Below are 17,606 nucleotides of genomic sequence, written 5' to 3'. Positions count from 1 at the left end.
GACAAATAACGGTGCCGCTAAATTTGAATCTCACCGAAATCTGTAATGAGCTGAATTGACTTTTTGGAAAAAAAAATTGAAAAGCAAACGGCCCCTGGGGTCTGAATAGGGCCTTCCTTAAAGCAACATATAGTTCAGGACAGTGTGGCGTGTTGCTGATGTTTTTTGAATCGTCCTATGGGTGTCACGCTCCCATCAATGGCTGTGAGTTGTGAGCGAATGCTTTGGTTTAAATCCGCCTGGTTGAACACCCACCCTCAGATTCATCATTCGATTATGTCAGCTGTCACAGCGCTGCCAGAATCACAGCACTAAGTGGAGCATATTTTGCTGTTTCAGAATCGCCGGCCAGTTTTGGTTTTGGCTGCATTTCGATTGTAGTCACTGATTTGTTTCAGATGCAGCGTTCCACATTTGAGTTGAATTCAAGGCCACAGATGAACACGCTGACTCTGAATCAGAAGATGCCGCATTCTAGGAGGTAAAATAATTATATGTTTATGTGGCTACGGAACATTAGTTCTGGATGAGTGGCGGTTCCGTGGAACGATAATGCACACTTATTTAAGTCCACAACGTTGATCAGGTCTGGCAGCATGCTGTGTTTGGCGAGGACACACAGCGGGGTATGGCATTCAAGGACAACTAATGCTTTTGTTTGTTGCACCTATTCCACAGAGGCCATGTAATGTGTTTAACATAAGAGCACAACTTGAAACAGGCGGTGTTACGAGCTCAGAGATGGACCACAGTGTTCAGGCGAAGGCTCTGCACGCATGGAGTGGCACGCACGCTTCCGCTGTTGCTGCTGGCTGGGTCTTTCGTAAAAGTGACTATATTTGCTGCCCTTGGATCTTTCTTTTTTTCTGCATAGACATAACAGCCAGTTTCCACCAGATGAGCTGGTACAAGCCCAGTGGCATCAATGTGTCTTTCCTCTGACTGCAACTCAGGCTTTAGCAAAACCAGGGTGATCAGATGTCCTGGATACCCGAGTTGTTCCATGAAATTCCATAAAACATGTGTTTCTTCTCTGTAATTTCGCAGAATTACATTGTTATTCTCATTTTCTCAATTCGTTTTTCCATCACCTACTGTCCTACACACTCCATATATACTCCGTATATCCAGGGGAAAAACAAATATCAGTCAGTCAGTCTTCGACTCTTCGTGGGCGCTGGGAGATTCAGATTTCGGGAGGTACGTGCTGCCAGATGGTCGATGTAGCGCAACAGAGACGCTGGGTTGTGGGGATTGGATTTCTCAATGGCTATTTGATAACATTACCCAGCCTGTGATAGTCCAATCTGGATTTCCAAACTTACTTCTCCAGCTCCACCACCACCAAATGTGGATGATAAATGATCTTATACCCCGAGGTGATTCAGGTGCGGAGATGATGAAGTCAGCGGGAAGACATGATCAGCTGTTTCTGCGATGCAGCTCCTCATCTGAACCGCCAGGAGCAAACCGTTGAAGCGTCTTGCTCAGGGACACAACAACACAGAGCAGGGCTGGGATTGAACTTGCAACCTCCCCATCATAGGCTCAACATTCTATCTCGCCCCCTCTTCACATTCCTTGGGACTAAAATGAAGATAAAATATATAGAGCTATACCATGTAGGGTGTTGAGATTCAGGGTCTCTCTGGAGTTCAAGAAGGAAAATTTATGGCCTTAAAATATTAAAATAACCAACAACTTACAAAGCAAATTCTCATAAAAGTAATGCATACTACAAAAAAGAGATAAAGACAGATTTTTCACGGCACCTTTTGCCCTGGTTCTGCAGTGTGATTTGTCTCTGTGAACCGAAGTATTTCATAATCATGTTTCCCTTTTTAGGCATTTCTTTTGACATCATATGTGCATTTTAATTTCATTGATATTTGTTGGTCATCGGGGCATTTTTGTGCCACGGTTCAGAGCCCATCCCCACAAACACAGTAGGAAAGCAATCTAATCTGGAGCCTCGCTTGCCTAGCCAGCGGGCGGGAATACAGGGTGCAGGGTTTCCGGTATGGGTGCAATGGGATCTTATCGTGACACGGAGGGTGCGTACGAAAGTCCGCCAGCTCTCATTGAGTTTCACAAACTGTGATATCACTAGTAAGACGCAGACACTGTTTGTGCCGAATAATGGTGCTGTGCTTCAGCTCCAGGGAAGGATTATGTATCTGTGTAATAAAATGCGTGGAAGACGACCTCAGGGATCTTCTGCCTTATGTGAGCAGACATAATGGCTACATATTGTGTGTCCTTTAGACGTGTGGACGGGCTAATTGGCAGATGGATAGCTTAATTCCTGCAAACAGGGGGGAACAAAGCAGCGGATATTGGCCGGCATACACATGACCTCATTTTCTATCGGCCTGTAGTTTGCTTAGTTTGTTCCCCTTCTGGGGACAGCAGAGTCTCTGAAAAGGAGCTTAATCCCAGATGTAGGGAGAAGATGAAGCTGTAAAGTTTTATCCCGGACAGCAATAACAAGGGACCGAGTTTTGTGTCAGCTGAATGCTGAAGCGTCAAACCTAGAGGCCTTTTCCTGTCACTTCCCAGAGCTTTGTTCTGTTCGAACAAGAAGTGAAAGTTACAACGGAAAAGTGCATCTTTGAAGCACTTAGAAAAAAGGTTGTGTTTCAGGAGTCTCCCTAATGTTGTCAGCTACATTTGCACGCAGGCTGGTCACCATGGAGGAAAAAAACATGTCTAGATGAAATGTGTTAAGATCATGAACATCCTGGATCATCTACAGCTCGGCGCTCCCTGTGTGGATAAAATGGGAAGTGGTGAGCAAAAAATGTAAAGATGTAGTTGTCAGTTTTGATCCCCCTCTCACCCTTTTGGGCACTAGTGAGTAGCATCTATGTTAGATCAACATAAAGGGTTCTTGTGACTCTGTGTTTAGGTGCAATGCAAAGACATGACCCTCACTGCTTGGACGTCGAAAGAGTTTTGGTCTGTTCTTTTGTTCTTTGGCAGAAAAAAAGAGGACAAGCGGATCTGTACTAACTAAAAATACTATGCACGAGTAGACGTTTTCCTGCAGCTGTTTAAATATAGAAGTCTGTTGTTAAAGCTTGTACAGGAAATGAAAAATTCAGTGTTCCCTTCCTGTCGGTGATGCCTTCATGTCATGAAGAGTTGTCTAACCTGGATATATATTCTGTTTTGATATTGGTTATTCTTAGCTGTTTTCATGTGTGTGTGTGTGTGTGTGTCTGTTTGTAGATGCACGAGAGAAAACATTGCCCAGTCAAACCGAGGGCATCTGCAGAGAATTAATATCTGGTGTGTTTTCACTTCTTGCCGGTCCAACACTTTGAAGCCATCGACTGCAGACCTTTTTTCTTCCTCCCCCCCGAGGATACACAGCTTGTAATTCAGAACGGACCCTCAAATGAAATTGAAAAGTGTGCATTATGCAGAAAGGCTACACTCCACAGCTGCTGCAAGAACAATAAGCAAACAATGAGCAACTGGGTCAGAAATAATAACTCCCGTCCAGAGTGTGGACGAGCAATGAATGGAAGCATCAAAAGGAAAAGGATGTGATGATATTTCTGTCATCAGATGCACCTGCTGGCGGGACACCGCTCAGTTGCTATGATATGAAGTGGTCAGTTTAGATGGGTCAATGAGGATATTGTTCTTTTGACAGCAAAAAAAACAATGTGTGTGATAGATTGATCTGATTGGGCACTGGTTCTGGTGTGTCTAATGTTGATGGTGTGTCAGGTCATGCTGAATTTGAAGTCATTATTTAAGGCCAAATGTGGCCCACTTGACACTGGAAAAGGTCGTAAGCTAAGATCCTGGAGGGGGAAGCTTGATAAACACAGTGAGTGAATGGATGCGTGCCCATAGCTCCGTCAACAGAGTGGATCTCCTGGAGGTCTGGAATCAAGAAGCAGCCGCTGGGACCGACAGTGGTGTTGGAACTTTGGGAACGCAGGCGGAAACAGCACTTTTTGCGGCCTTTAATGCGAATAAAAGATGTGAGACGCTGTCTTGAGATAAAGCGCGTTCGGCTCAAAAGTCTGTAGCCTGGAAAAATCAATATATAAGCCGCTCGGGAAAAATGTAGCAGCATATCGTTTGGAAATTCCAACAACTTACCATGTCGAGGATCATGGTTTCCACAGTTCCTACCTAGCACCATCACCCCCACTCTTTCCGTCCTCCACGTGGCCCTGGAGAGCTGCTTCCATCACTCTCATGGGATATCCTGACTCACGTCAGGTAGTCTGAACTCAAAATGTTTTCCCTGCCTGAAGTAGCAACAGAGCGCCTGAGCTCCAACAAATCCACTGCAGTGAGATAAAACAGATCCCAGTTGGGGGAAAATGTAAAAAACTGGAAGACCTCGGGGCAATGTTCATATATCCAAGAGTAGGGTTATGGTTGCATGCAATATATTAAGAGGGTGACTCAAGATTTTGGTCAGACTGATATCTTGTATGGCAGAGGTGTCACTCAATCGCAGGATGAAATGGTCTACTACAGAAAGTATGAGCAACAATTGTACGTGTTTTTACCTCTCGCTGGCCATGTAAAGCTGCTGGAGGTACTGCTGAAAGATCTGTCATCATTACGTTGAATTTGAGAAGCAAACATTCAAGATATTCCTATCGCGAACTCAACAACCAAGCCAGCTTTTAATAAAAAAAAACCTAGTTCTAGTTCTCGCAGAACCTGTAGTCCAGTGTCATGAAGGCATTCATGAAAGCTAATAAAATCGTACTTTTGTTTTTTGCGGAATTTTGAAAGCAGAGTCAAATTTATTGGAGTGACTTGTAGAAAATAGATGGCTACGATAGTCATACATTACTGTCAATAATAATAAAGAAAGAAGTCCTCGTATCTGAAAACATGCTCATGGACAAGCCGACAACTAATCAGCTCATCTGTATCAGACAGTGGTCCAGCCGCTTGTGTGTGTGTCCCTGTGTTTGTTTGTGTGTGTGGTGGGTGCTTTTTTATTTTTTTTTCTGCAAGTAATCCCTTCCTGCCCCCCCACCCCTCCCCGGATTAGCGACAGCTGTATTTAGTGAGTTCACGTTCAGGACTGTAGAACTGGTCTTTGCTTACACTCCACTAAGCCTCGGTAATGAAGGTCTGTGTCCCGACCGTCCGAGTCCACATGTCTGAGCCCACAGATTTCAATGTACATGTCGTCTGGTCACATGACTTTCTTGACATGTCAAGTCAACTGTCATGACAGAAAATGTTGGTTTGTTGTGTTTGAGAATTGAGAAAAATAATCAAATGAGAAAGTGCACAAGACAAAATGTCAGTTTTATAGTTTTACTCTGACTCCTGGAGGGCCACATAAATACAGTCAAAGGGCCAGATTTGGCCCCCAGGCTGCACCAGGTCTGAATAAACATTGAGTTTTTAGAAATAAAAATGGCCTCCTTGTCTACCCTTCTGCACTATTTTCTGGCAAAAAAAGAAAAACATCTGAATCATCTGGTACTTTTTTCTTTCCTATATATATATATATATATATATATATATATATATATATATATATATATATCCTTTGTTAATTTCTATGCCCCTGACTTCCCTGTAAGCCTCATCACGACCATTTCCATTTTCGTCAAAGCCACTGGGAACCAAATGTGTGGCACCAATGTGCCCCGTCATCAGCCTCCAGCACTGTTGTGAATTGACTTCACAGGGTTGTAAAAATGACCAGTAAAACTATGCACTCCCTCCAAAAAAACAAAATAAAACCGCCTGGTCCCTTATTCAAGCTGGTGGTGGAAGCGGCACATCGGTTCAGGTTTGGTGATCCGTCCGAGAAAACCTGCCACTCAGGATGAAGACAATCTGAGGAGCTCCACTTCAGCTGTGCGGCTCACTACAGCTGCACACCTGTCTTCACCCTTTTAGAATGAGCAAAGGGAGGACTGCTCTCCACATTAATCACGCGCAGGACTGTTGTGCCCGGTGGCCGCTGCCTTCCGGTCACTGGTAAACAAGCCCTACCTTCAGCTCAGCTACATCAGCCGCTGTGGTTTGATGTGCCATCTCTACGTGTGAAGACTTACTCAGTCAAGTTTTACCATCTGCAGGGAATAACAATGGGTGGACTACAGATGCTCCATGCCACTGTGTGTGTCTTGGATGTGTGCATGCACAAACAGAACACAGCTGTTGTATGTCTGTCTCTAGAAAAAAAATCTGTTTACTTGAGCAAATCTATCCTTCCTGGGAAAAAAACTTTTCCTTTGCTTCAGCATTCACTCATGTTTACTGTGGACTTGAGTTGGCATACTCTGTATTTACTCCTGTCACAGTGGTCGCGATATCGTCGTCCCACCACATTAACCTATTACAGCCTGAGCTGTACATATATATATATATATATATATATATATATATATATATATATATATATATATATATATATATATATATATATATATATGAATAAAGTTTAATAATGAAATACATTTTTGTATTGTGGCATACATACATTTGATTATGAAAAACTATTCGACCATAAAGGGTTAAACGCTTTGCTCAGGGACGTATAGACACCCACATCTCGGACCTGAAATTTGTCTAAGACAAGTAGCTGAATAAGATATTTTAAAGGACATTTTGGGTTAGGTTTGAAGTAAATGAAGTACTGCAATATATTGAGAAAAAAATCAATTCAATTAAATTAACAAGATTAATGAAATGCAAAAATAAATTCTGAATTCAACATACAATGTGTTACATATTACATTTCTAATATTTACGTTGTTTGGCAACAGTTTCAGCTGAAAGCATTGTTAAACTGTAGTTGAACAATGGTTTACAGAGCGAGACGAGAATGTGACCTCTGCCGAAGGTCACAGAGACAAAGGAGTCCTGCTCAACCTCTGGATTAGAAACTTTCTCACCAGAGCGATGCGTTCTCACGTTGTTCACCGAGAGGAATGGAACCGAGTGGACATATTCATCCATGTTAAGCTGAGAATTGTTCTGCTTAATCCCCCTCTACATCCGTCTGATTTTAATTGCGGTATAAAGTTGTACTGAGCTGATGTCAGTATCAGTGCGCCGGGGCCCGGAGTAATCTAATATTAACCCGATTAGAGCCACAATCTGATTTGACAATGTTTGCATTCCACCTTTACCTGAGGAAGGTCATGCTGGAGATGTATGTGCCGATGGAACATTGAGCTCTCCACTTCTTTTATTGGTTTATTAAACACCAACTTGCACTGGAACCTACTTTCTGCACTCGACAAAACGCTTCCTCTGCTCTGCATCTTCCTTCCTCCCCATGGGGCATGTGGAATTCTGGTTCCTCCAACTCTAGTTCTGCTCATTACTGTCCCGCTCTTCCTGATGATATTATGTTGAATCTGCTGCAACAATACGACCAAGCACGCCGTTTGTTTGTCTGCTGTCTCGCTAATTGCTGTGAATGCTATTTTTAGAAAACGTTGCAAGACAGGTTGTTGCAGTAGGTCTTACTGAGGTCTGTGTGGTGAGAAGATGTTCGACGTTGTCAGAACATACTGAATTTAATAGGTTTTCACTCCCCCATTATTGAGTCGCTGAACCTTGGACTTTATGTTGACATTACTTCTGACTTAAACGTAAATAAGATCTAGTTCAGTGAGTCATTTGACACCTTGTAAGCACAGACTTGTGCGGTGTATCGGCCGTCTGCAAACTGAACCTGAACCTTGTCGTTGTTCTCCGCAGTGACAGGTTACCTCGATTTCATTTTGGTGTGAGCTCAGTCCGGGATTTTACGAACAAATCATCCAAAAGTTTTTAAGTGCAGAAATCTTTCATATGGAGTAAATATTCATTTGAAAAACAGTTTGAAGTAAAACAGTACAAACAAGGAACAGTTAAACGGTGAAAATTGAATATGCCATTTAAAGCTCTAGCACTTGACTGAACTTGGAGTTTTCCAGGCTTATGAAAGTGAGATTGCTGGAAACTGGATCTGTCACCATTTTGGAGTCGGGTGCAGCGTTCTGAATCTGGAACTTTTAAAAACGTCTGGAGTGGGAACATTTATAAATGCAGTACTCTCTGTCTCGGAGTCCTATTACAAGCACCCAGTATGTAAATATTTCATATCAAAGTGTCAAGAGATTCACCAAACTGCGATGTCTCACATCAAAATATTTGTTGTCCTTTTGACAGAATATTATTTTTTGCCTTTTTGAAGAGGTATATTAAAACATGTCGGAATTAAAATATTGAATTATAGTACAGATATATATTGAATTATATCCGTAATGTCTTGTTTCAGAACTTCCTACGTCACTACTTCATTCGTCACTGGATTACCATTGTTTTTTTATTGTTTGTTTTGTTTTTTTTAAGGCTTCATGAAACACCTCATTTTCAGAGCCCACTAGATGGCGATATCTGCTCTAAAATCTTGAGATTCAGTCATATTTATGAAACCTCACATCATTTGTAAACCAATAGCTGAGCTTTGAAAACAAGGACAGTGTTTCATGAAGCCTCATAAGTACATCTCTACTTCTAGACACAGTATGACCTGATGAAATAAAGATGTGCATGTTGTCTCACCATTCCTCAAACTCATCCAAACACCGGTTGGATGGCAGAAAAAGTGCCAGGTTCAGTGTGTAAGAACTAAGACTAGAGGCAACATGAAGGTATGAGTTGGTTTCTCTCTCGTCTAATTCAAATTGACTGAGTCAAGTGAAGAGGGACTTCACTGTGAGGCTTGGGAGTCTTGCTTCCTGGTTTAAAGCAAAAACAAAGGGCGGACTACAAAAGGATCTGTGGTCACTGTCCAATAGCCAAAAACAAAAGGAACAAGTTAATGACGTAAAAAAGAGCCAGTTGTCTGTGGAAATCAACGAAAGCAGAGCTCTCTACATCAGAGTGAGACCACGTGAGGAAGAACACAGGTCCAGATGGCTGGTTGTCGCTACACCTACATCCTGTCAGTGTCTCTGTACTGCACTTTTAACGGTGCAGGATTAGACAGTTTCAATGTACAGGTCATTCATATATCTCTGAAAGCCCTTTTTTTCTGTCTCCTAAGCTGCTTTTCTCTCAGGTCCTCTTCTTCTCCACTGTCCTACTTTTCATCCGGAACATTAGAACTTAAAGGACAGAGGCTCCTGTAATTATAACAATGGCTCCCGCACGTGGACAGCGGTTAATCCTTATTGCTGTGTGCCGACCTCTGTGAGTAGAGGCTATAGATGTTGATGTTACACCATCCAGATTATAGAGAGACATGTGGTTGCTTCATATTTCTCTTCTCTGCAGTCTAGACGTGTTCAGACTGAAGTATATTAGTGACCCTGGAAAAGTTTTAATGGGCTGGGGAGCTGGTTATTGAGCAAGTGTTCGGGAGAGGTCCCCAACAAAATACTAGCAGGGAATAGAACCTCACTAATGTTAGTCTCCAGATTAAGATCAAATCCCAAAGCAGAAAACCATAACAGAATGTTTGTGTCGGTAAGTGTACTGATGGTGTCACGCTATGATGTTTTGCATGTGGATTTTGAATGTTTTCATTATTATTGAAGCCATTTTTATGAAGCATATCTGAAAAAAGATGAACATTATAAATGAATCCGACTTGGCAAACATGTATTCGCCGGACACACAAGATGCTTTAGGAACTATTTTTACAACGCAGAAAACATTCACCTCAAGAATTGATGAACAATAAAAAAAAAACAATTTAATTTCAATTATATTTTAATTATAAACATGTGAAAAATTAATGAATTAAAAAAGAAAGACAAACAGTAGTTTGCAGACTGGATAAATTCACAGAAATTCAGATGTTTGTTCGTGTAACTGTTTATTTAAGTTTCATTGAATCATGAAAACCAAGTTTGTTGGCATGCTTTTTATGCAGATCTACAGAATGTATTTCCATATGAACCTAGCAAAATTTTACATAATCATCCCTAACATGAAAGCAGTTCTTCGTGTGTTTGACAGAAGAAAGCAAGAATTACATTCCATACAGGTGGTTTCATCGCAGATGATGGTTTCATCTGAGTAGGTTTCGTGACGGCAGAGAACTGTTTGCAGAGATGACTCAAGACCTGAGCACTGCACACTGACCTGTGACGCTGACACACACGTTCAGACCCAGCGTGGTGCAGCAGTGAGAAGGATTTAGGCTTGTCACATGTGCTCACATTTATATAAACTTGACCCCCCCCTCCCTGACTCAGGAGTCACACTCCCCCCTGCTGGTGCTGGATTAAATATCAGAGACACTCCCTGAGCTGTGGTTTAGCCGCTCTGTGCTGCCCACTTACCATTACCTACCGCTGTCAGTACTCCTACCACTACTATCGCTGACTTGTTTTATTGCCACTACCACTTTTAATATTAATTTTAATACCAGTCACTATTTCAGATGGCTTAAATGACAGCTTCATAATAATTGTTAAAGATGTAATATCACGTGAATAATAAATGTATGTAAAAGACATAACGTTTCATGGAGGTGGACATTATTATGGTAGTTTTCAGCATGTTTTTAATGGAAATATCCCGAAAGAAGGATCATCATCACTGAGGTGTGTTGCTTTTAGAACTTAAGTCGTGCACTCTGTCTGGACATAGTAAGAGACAGACCAAGTGGATAGAGATTTACTTCTCATAATTAAAAACTAGTGTTTTTATCTTCACCAATTCTGGAAATGTTCACTTTTTTCATTTTTGCAGGTGGGGGCGGTCTGTCAATGTTTCAAAAAATCCCGGAAGAAACCCTGGAATTGATATATTGAATTAAGTCGAAAAAACTTTATGATCAATATTTAAAATTTTGCGTTTATGTCGTGTGAAACTTTTTTCAGTAAAGCAGTTGAAGCAGCTCAATGGGGTCACTTTTACCATTCCTTTTAAACGGCATCCGACTGGTTGAAATCTTACAAAAAAATATTGTTTTAATTGATCAGAAGCTCTACGTTAGATGATCACAGAGTGCCACAATCTCAATGTTAGAACCAGTCCTCTCGATTGTCGACTATCATCGACTTTTAGTCGCAGACTGGTTGACAAGTCGTGACTTCATCATTCTCTAAGCACAATCCGCAGTAACAAGAGAAATTGCTGAGGCTTCTTTACCATCGCACCCCAAAAGTGTGGGACCATTTAACAAACATCACATCAAAGGACACATACCTTACTTTAGTGAAATTCCCATATAAAGTTACCACACTACAATCAGATGTGTTGCCTTGTTCGCCAACCTGTAGACGCACGTACTGTGCCGACTAGTCGTAAAGTAGTCGCCAAAAAAAATAATAGTTACGTGCAGCCTCAGTTCGGAATGACAGCAGTCTTCTTCTGTGTAGAGTAGGGCAGAATTATTTAGCGCTATCGTGTCTATATCGCGATGTGAATCTTTAACATGTTAATATCGTGAAACAATAATCTGGATTTCCTCCGCGCGTCCTGCTTGTAAAAGCTATCGTCGCAGCAAATGTCAGTTTTTCCTGCTTGCCGTTGATTGATAGTTAAAGCCAGCCAGTGGCAAACATCTGACTTTTTACATCCTGTTGTATTGTAATGTAGCACTTGTGCTAACTAGTAGCTTCTCTGCATTTATTCAGCAAGTTCACAAAATGTCATCTATTTGAATAACACTGTTTACTGGCTGACAGCAAGGGCTTGTTAAAAACAGACCAAGCATGTGTGTTTTATTTCCAGACCAACAGCATCCCACCTTGTGACGCTAACAAAAAGAACATGGTGTTCTCTCCGAGCCATTTACTGCAATTTGGTACTAACAGGAAGGATGACGTGCCCAGAACTACCTGAGCCCAGTGGACCTGCTCGGGGTTAACAGTGTGTGCGAGTGTGTTTTGTCATCAGATGGCACGACCGACCGTCCCCTGACAAATAGGCAAATTTCCATGTATTTATCCTGCCAGAAAAACACAACAAGAGCCACACACACGGTGTGTGAACATCCTCCATTGGAAGTCATTTCCTGTTGTTGTATTCCAGCTTCATGTTTTATTCATTTCCTAGCATGTTGATTGAGTTAATGAAAGGAGAGACGGGATTTGAACTCATCATGTTTTATGGATCAAAGATGCAATACGCCCTTGTGCTTCTTGGCCCGGGTGTCTTTCCCCCCCAATTAGCTGGCTGGCCGATGCTGTTCATGGCTGCCGATCAATAGCAGGAACCAGAGGAAAGGTTTTGTCTCGGCGGATGTCGGATATGACCTTTTTTTAAGCGTGTTTCATTGTGCAATTGCATAAAAAATTCATTAGTTGTTTTGCAGGGAAACAATTATCCATTGTACTTTCCACACTCATATCTTCTGTTTCATATACACATATATATATATATATATATATATATATATATACACATTAGGGGTGGGATTTGATTTAAAAAAATCTAGTTAATTCGAGAATTGGTGCTTAATTCATCTCAAATAATCGCAGTTTAATGATATAAGTATATTTGCCACAAGAAGCCACATTTTTCAATTTGAATGAATTTGGTACATTGCTGAATCAAATGATGGACCCATACATACATTTAACAAAACATTGCATCAGTTTGACAACAGCACAATAAATCACGACGGTGGCTATATTCAAGTTTGTGCATCACCTTATTTAAACTAAAGCTCTTTTAATGTCTTCAAAATATTTGTATAAGAATTTCAATTTTATAGGAATTTCAAGTACATTCAGAGTAGTGGAAACCCTGACCATTGTGTACCGAAAACATCCCTGAACAAAAGCAAACAGATGCTTTTGTTCAGGGATGTTTGTTGTTGTTGTTATCATCTAAGCTGCAAAGTGTCTTGTGCATCAGTGTGATCAGTGGACTCCTGCATCTATCTATCTTCCATCCATCCATCCATCTTCTATCCATCCATCCATCTTTTATCCATCTATCCATCTGTCTGTTTCTTCTATCTATCTATCTATCTATCTATCTATCTATCTATCTATCTATCTATCTATCTATCTATCTATCTATCTATCTATCTATCTATCTATCTATCTATCCCATTGCAACTATCCCAGTTAAGGGTCCAGGTTTGGGAGCCATCTAAGACCACCTGGTCACACTGTCTCTGTGGTTTACATGTAATTACACCTCACAGTGCACCGCTGGATTCTCCAAGTGTTGTGTCTGCTGGCATGGCTGCCCTGGTGTGACAGCACCATCAACTCCCAGCAGCCAGCTCAGGTCGACTTCCCACTGCTGCCTGGCTTGTGAATCCCACTGAGAGGAAGAAAAAATGCACGTAGCGCTTTGTTGAAGACATCTTTTCGTCATAAAACAGTTTATGCAAATCTTGGGGGATATGGAGATGCTGTGCCTGCATGCACATCTGTCCACAACTGCATCTTACGTAACAGCCATTCTGGTATTGTTTGCTGTCGCGCAGGATCGCTGCCGTATTACGGTCCTTGTAGGATTATGTCACGGTTGGCAGCGCAGATAAAGGAGAGATTTCAGGAAATAGAAGAACATGTTGCACTGCTGTTGTTCCCTTAAAGAGTTTTCCACAGTTAAGTGCTTCTACTTTACCAGTGAATTTGTTCTGAAAGACCTGTTCAACCTACAAGTTTGCTGTGTGCGTGCAGTCATGGCAAATTTGTGGTGGGATTCTGGGACATGAATTGGTTGCCCAGGCAGAATGCTTGTGGACTAATGATATTTCTGATCGACCTTTTGTGTCTCTAACAGTGCACCCGCATGCCCTGCCTTGGAATCCCTAATAGATGTCAACGCTTTGTTATTACTGTCTTTGATTTGTGTCTGTTTAGGCCCTTGACATAACAGATGTGACATTAAACTCATGAATGGCGATCGCGATGAATAATGAATTCAGTGACTCGCTCTGAGGAGCAACACGGTCGCCCTTAATGGTGGCAAACTCCACTACTGCCATTTGCTCCCTGGGATTAAGTGCTCTTATTTTGGAAAATAAAATGACACTTATATCGATTACCATTATAGCAGTCTTAGAGATCGATGAACAGTGCTGTGAACCTTTATGTCCCTCCGATTTTGACAGAGGAGAGAATCTTTTGAGGCAAACTGTGGACATTTTATTTCATTTTTTTCAATGCCCTCCCTGTCCTCCTTTCCCCAGTCTGTGGCAATGAGGAAGAGTCCAGAGCTGACGCTGCAGAGGTGTGAAGATGGAGTCCTGACCTACCCCTCGTAGTGGTCACCCTGCTTACTGTAAGTTAAATGAAAAAAATTGAGTTTCCAAAGCTAGATAGCACAGACAAAACAACATTGAATCACAAGGTTATACATGTGTAATTACTATCAGTATCATCAATATAAATTTTGTAAAGTTATTTTTCAGTTGAGAAAACTTCAAAGTGGGCTGACGCTGTGGAAAAATATTGTAGATGTGGATGAGAACATATATGAACTGCAACTAAAAATAATTTCTCTGAGTCGTGAGATAGCTGAAGTGCTGCCGCTTCAATCATTCACGGTGGTTTTCGGCGTTGTGTAATGTGGCTGTGTTGGAAAGGAGGCTATCAGGCCACCGTTTTCATTTGATGTTTGTGACGGGCCGACCAGAAGTATGCATATTATCTTCCTAGAAAATTATTTCCTGGCGACTCATTTCTCAGAAAGTTGTTCTGCCTACGCTATAATGTCGACCAAGAGTGAATTGAAGGACGGGCTGTGTAAAAGGGACATGCAATAGGAATGATGGTGGTGTCCAGCCATCATAGATTCCAATTGTGAATATCTTTAAAAACAGTGGGAGCTTGCCAGAGCTCATTTCAGGCATCTTCCTTTGACTCTTCTTTTCTTCTTTTGTGCCAGGAATAACAAGCTCCCGCTCTTTTTACTTGAGGCACTTGAAGTTTGTTGAAGAAGTACCTTCAGTCTCCGACTGTATGTCTGATCTGTAACTCTCTGAAAATGATAACCTCACAGCTCCCTCTTCTTGTGTCGTAACTGCCAGACAACAACAGCAGACCGCAGCGTAGTGCCCATTTGGTAACATCTGTTGAACATTATGGAAGGATTAATGCAAAATCTTCAGGCACCCTTTCATTACAATGAGCAGCAAACAGCACAGACGTGCCGCCACCGAAGCGTTTCTCAGAAGCAAACAAACTTGAAATTCATCCCGATTTCTCCCTTGCTGGTGTCAATGGAGCATGACTCATAATAACAACTCAACCTCGCCGTCAGTCTGCACCAATGTCTAGTTCCACGTTGTGGTTGTTATGCTATCATGCTAACAGCAGGCTTCAGCTTCCCACGTGATCTCGTCTATAGGCCTCTGCGTTTTTTCTTGGCATATGGGGGTGTCTCCACGGTGGCAGAGGCAGGGAGCATGACTGACGACAAAGTAGTGCTTGACATTGCAGACACCAGTTTGGGGGCGTCAAAATCCCATGCTATGCTATGCTGCTAAAGCAATGGCAAGGACCTTGAGCATAACATGGTCAATGGCCGTTTTCAGTGGATTCGTGCCTGAAAAGACTGTGTTTTCACAGGGACGCGTTTTGGAATCCGATTGTACAAAAGCATTAGGCAATAGGCAACTCAGTACTGTGAACTTGTGCGCCGCAGCCTCAAGTGCAGCGCTCGCCACATGCATGTAGCGCTGACTATTAAGACCCAAAACTCTGACATGTCTTGAATCCAAGTTGCATTTGAAGAAAGGTGCTCTGGATGGTACGTTCCTAACTTGCTGTCCCACATGCAACTCTGGTCCCAGACAAAGGTTCCGCCTCACTGTTGTCCATTCGTAGTTCAAAGTAATCTTGCTCAATTATTAATATTATAACTGCTATATTTAAGCAATTCTTATCTTTCAAAATAATCATATAAACTAGGGCTGCAACAAACGGTTAATTTCGTTGTGTCTTACGAGTTAGCTCCGTGCTAACCGACATGCTAGCTGTTAGCTCGAGAGTGTGTGGCGTCACAGACCACACACGCAACACTCTTTCATCATTCTACCATGGTGTCGAAGGGGTTTGCTCATGCTTAAGACACGTTATCTTCACAAACAAAACTAAGCCACACTTTTGAACACTACGACCCGTCGCCACTTGAACTCTTCTATGACTGTCAGTCAGTCAGAGGTGGTGACGGCAGATAGTTGGAGTCGGACCTCAGTCAGGAACCGATTAAAGGAACAGAAATTATTGTAATATATTAACATATCTTAATGATTCCAGAGAATGTGATGTTTTCTTCACTGCTTCTCAATAACAACCAGTTCTTGATGCCCATCCTGCGACCCCGTGTGTGTTTACACCAACAAGACGCATCGACGCACAGATTTTGACGTTGACAAATTTTTGTTGTCGACGTTATCGATGACGTCAACGAATTGTTGCAGCCCTCGTGTAAACATTTAGACGAGATGTGGTCTCCTGCTTGAAGAGTGCCTCAGCTCAATCGGTTATAAGAGTTGAAGATCAAAAGATGTAGCATAACATGCTAACAAACAAGGGAGTCGGGGTTAAATACAAGACAGTGAGATGGGTGTTATTGGAAAGTAATCACAGGGGCCAGTTGCGACAACACATGGGAGGGCTCCTGATGTGAAAGAGACTCGGGTTAGCAGCCTAAAATGAAGTGAGGGTGATTGTACAAACAAACAAAAAATGCGCAGCTCTCAATTGCTTCCAATGCAACTCTTTATTCTTCAGTCTTTTGATGTACCTAAACAATGTCTCTGCTGGGAGTGTAAACGAAACAGCTATCTTCTCGCATCACACACTGGAATGAATTTGCGTTGAAGAGGCATTAAAGCCATTCAGACTCTTTAATTTTCCCAGAAAGGAGGCGCTTGATGAATCACAGGTATGCAGTTAATGTTCCATGCAGATATCATGACTCAGCTAAATGCGCATGAGAGAGTGCGGAGAGTAACAGCTGCCGCATTATTTATTCATAAGTGCGCCTTTCGATGTGCCGACCATCAGTGTCTCTTCAGCACCAACAGTTCCTGAGAAGGAGCCTAAAGGAGCTGGAGGGAGATGGATGGGTGGCTGTCGGGCTCCTGCGCTAACTGCCCTGATAGAATCTAAAAGCTACACTCTGTTATGTAGCAACAAGATAACACCTTGTACGACAAAAAGTTCCAGTGAAAAGGCCCTCTCACGTCACGGCCGCTCTAACTCCAGGGCAGGAAACCAGTGAGCAACAGGGTCACATTTAAAAAACACAATCCAGTTTCTGCCACGGAGCGCTGCGTTAGAAAGTAAAAGAAACTTCACCAACAACAAAGATAGCACCTCTTGCATCTAGACTCTTTAATTAAAACCCAACTCGTGTTGTCAGTGGCACTGAAGTGGACAGAACTACGATACACATGAGTACACCCAAAGACTACTTTACACAACACTATGCGCCCCTGGGACTCATTTAGCAGAACAGGAAAACACTAAACACACAGTAGTTCACTAATCACAAGTCAGTCGACAAATATGAAACTGCTTAGCACAAAAAAAAAAATGCCGACTGAAATTGAAAAATAACAAGCACATAAGCTCAGTCATATTATTTACATAAAGTAGACTTTACAAAATGTCTTCTTTCTCTTTGGGCTTCTCCCTTCAGTGGTGGCCACAGCGGATCATCTTCCTCCATCT

The 17,606-nt window shown here is 42.0% G+C and overlaps 1 protein-coding gene across 5 annotated transcripts in view; it reads left to right on the top strand.

Moving 5' to 3' along the window:
* lrfn2b (leucine rich repeat and fibronectin type III domain containing 2b) overlaps window positions 1–17,606 on the top strand; it is a 90,726-nt gene that overhangs the window by 33,724 nt on the left and 39,396 nt on the right. For 3 of the 5 annotated variants that reach the window (XM_053887562.1, XM_053887561.1, XM_053887560.1), the window contains one exon: window positions 14,114–14,205. The exons of the other annotated variants lie outside the window; for them this stretch is intronic. The gene's annotated coding sequence lies outside the window, so the exon portion shown is untranslated. The remainder of the gene's footprint in view (window positions 1–14,113; window positions 14,206–17,606) is intronic. 5 annotated transcript variants of the gene reach the window in all.

Source organism: Synchiropus splendidus, chromosome 15 (genome assembly GCF_027744825.2).
Source record: "Synchiropus splendidus isolate RoL2022-P1 chromosome 15, RoL_Sspl_1.0, whole genome shotgun sequence".
Classification (NCBI taxonomy): domain Eukaryota; kingdom Metazoa; phylum Chordata; class Actinopteri; order Syngnathiformes; family Callionymidae; genus Synchiropus; species Synchiropus splendidus.
This window is presented reverse-complemented; position numbering and strand designations above follow the sequence as displayed.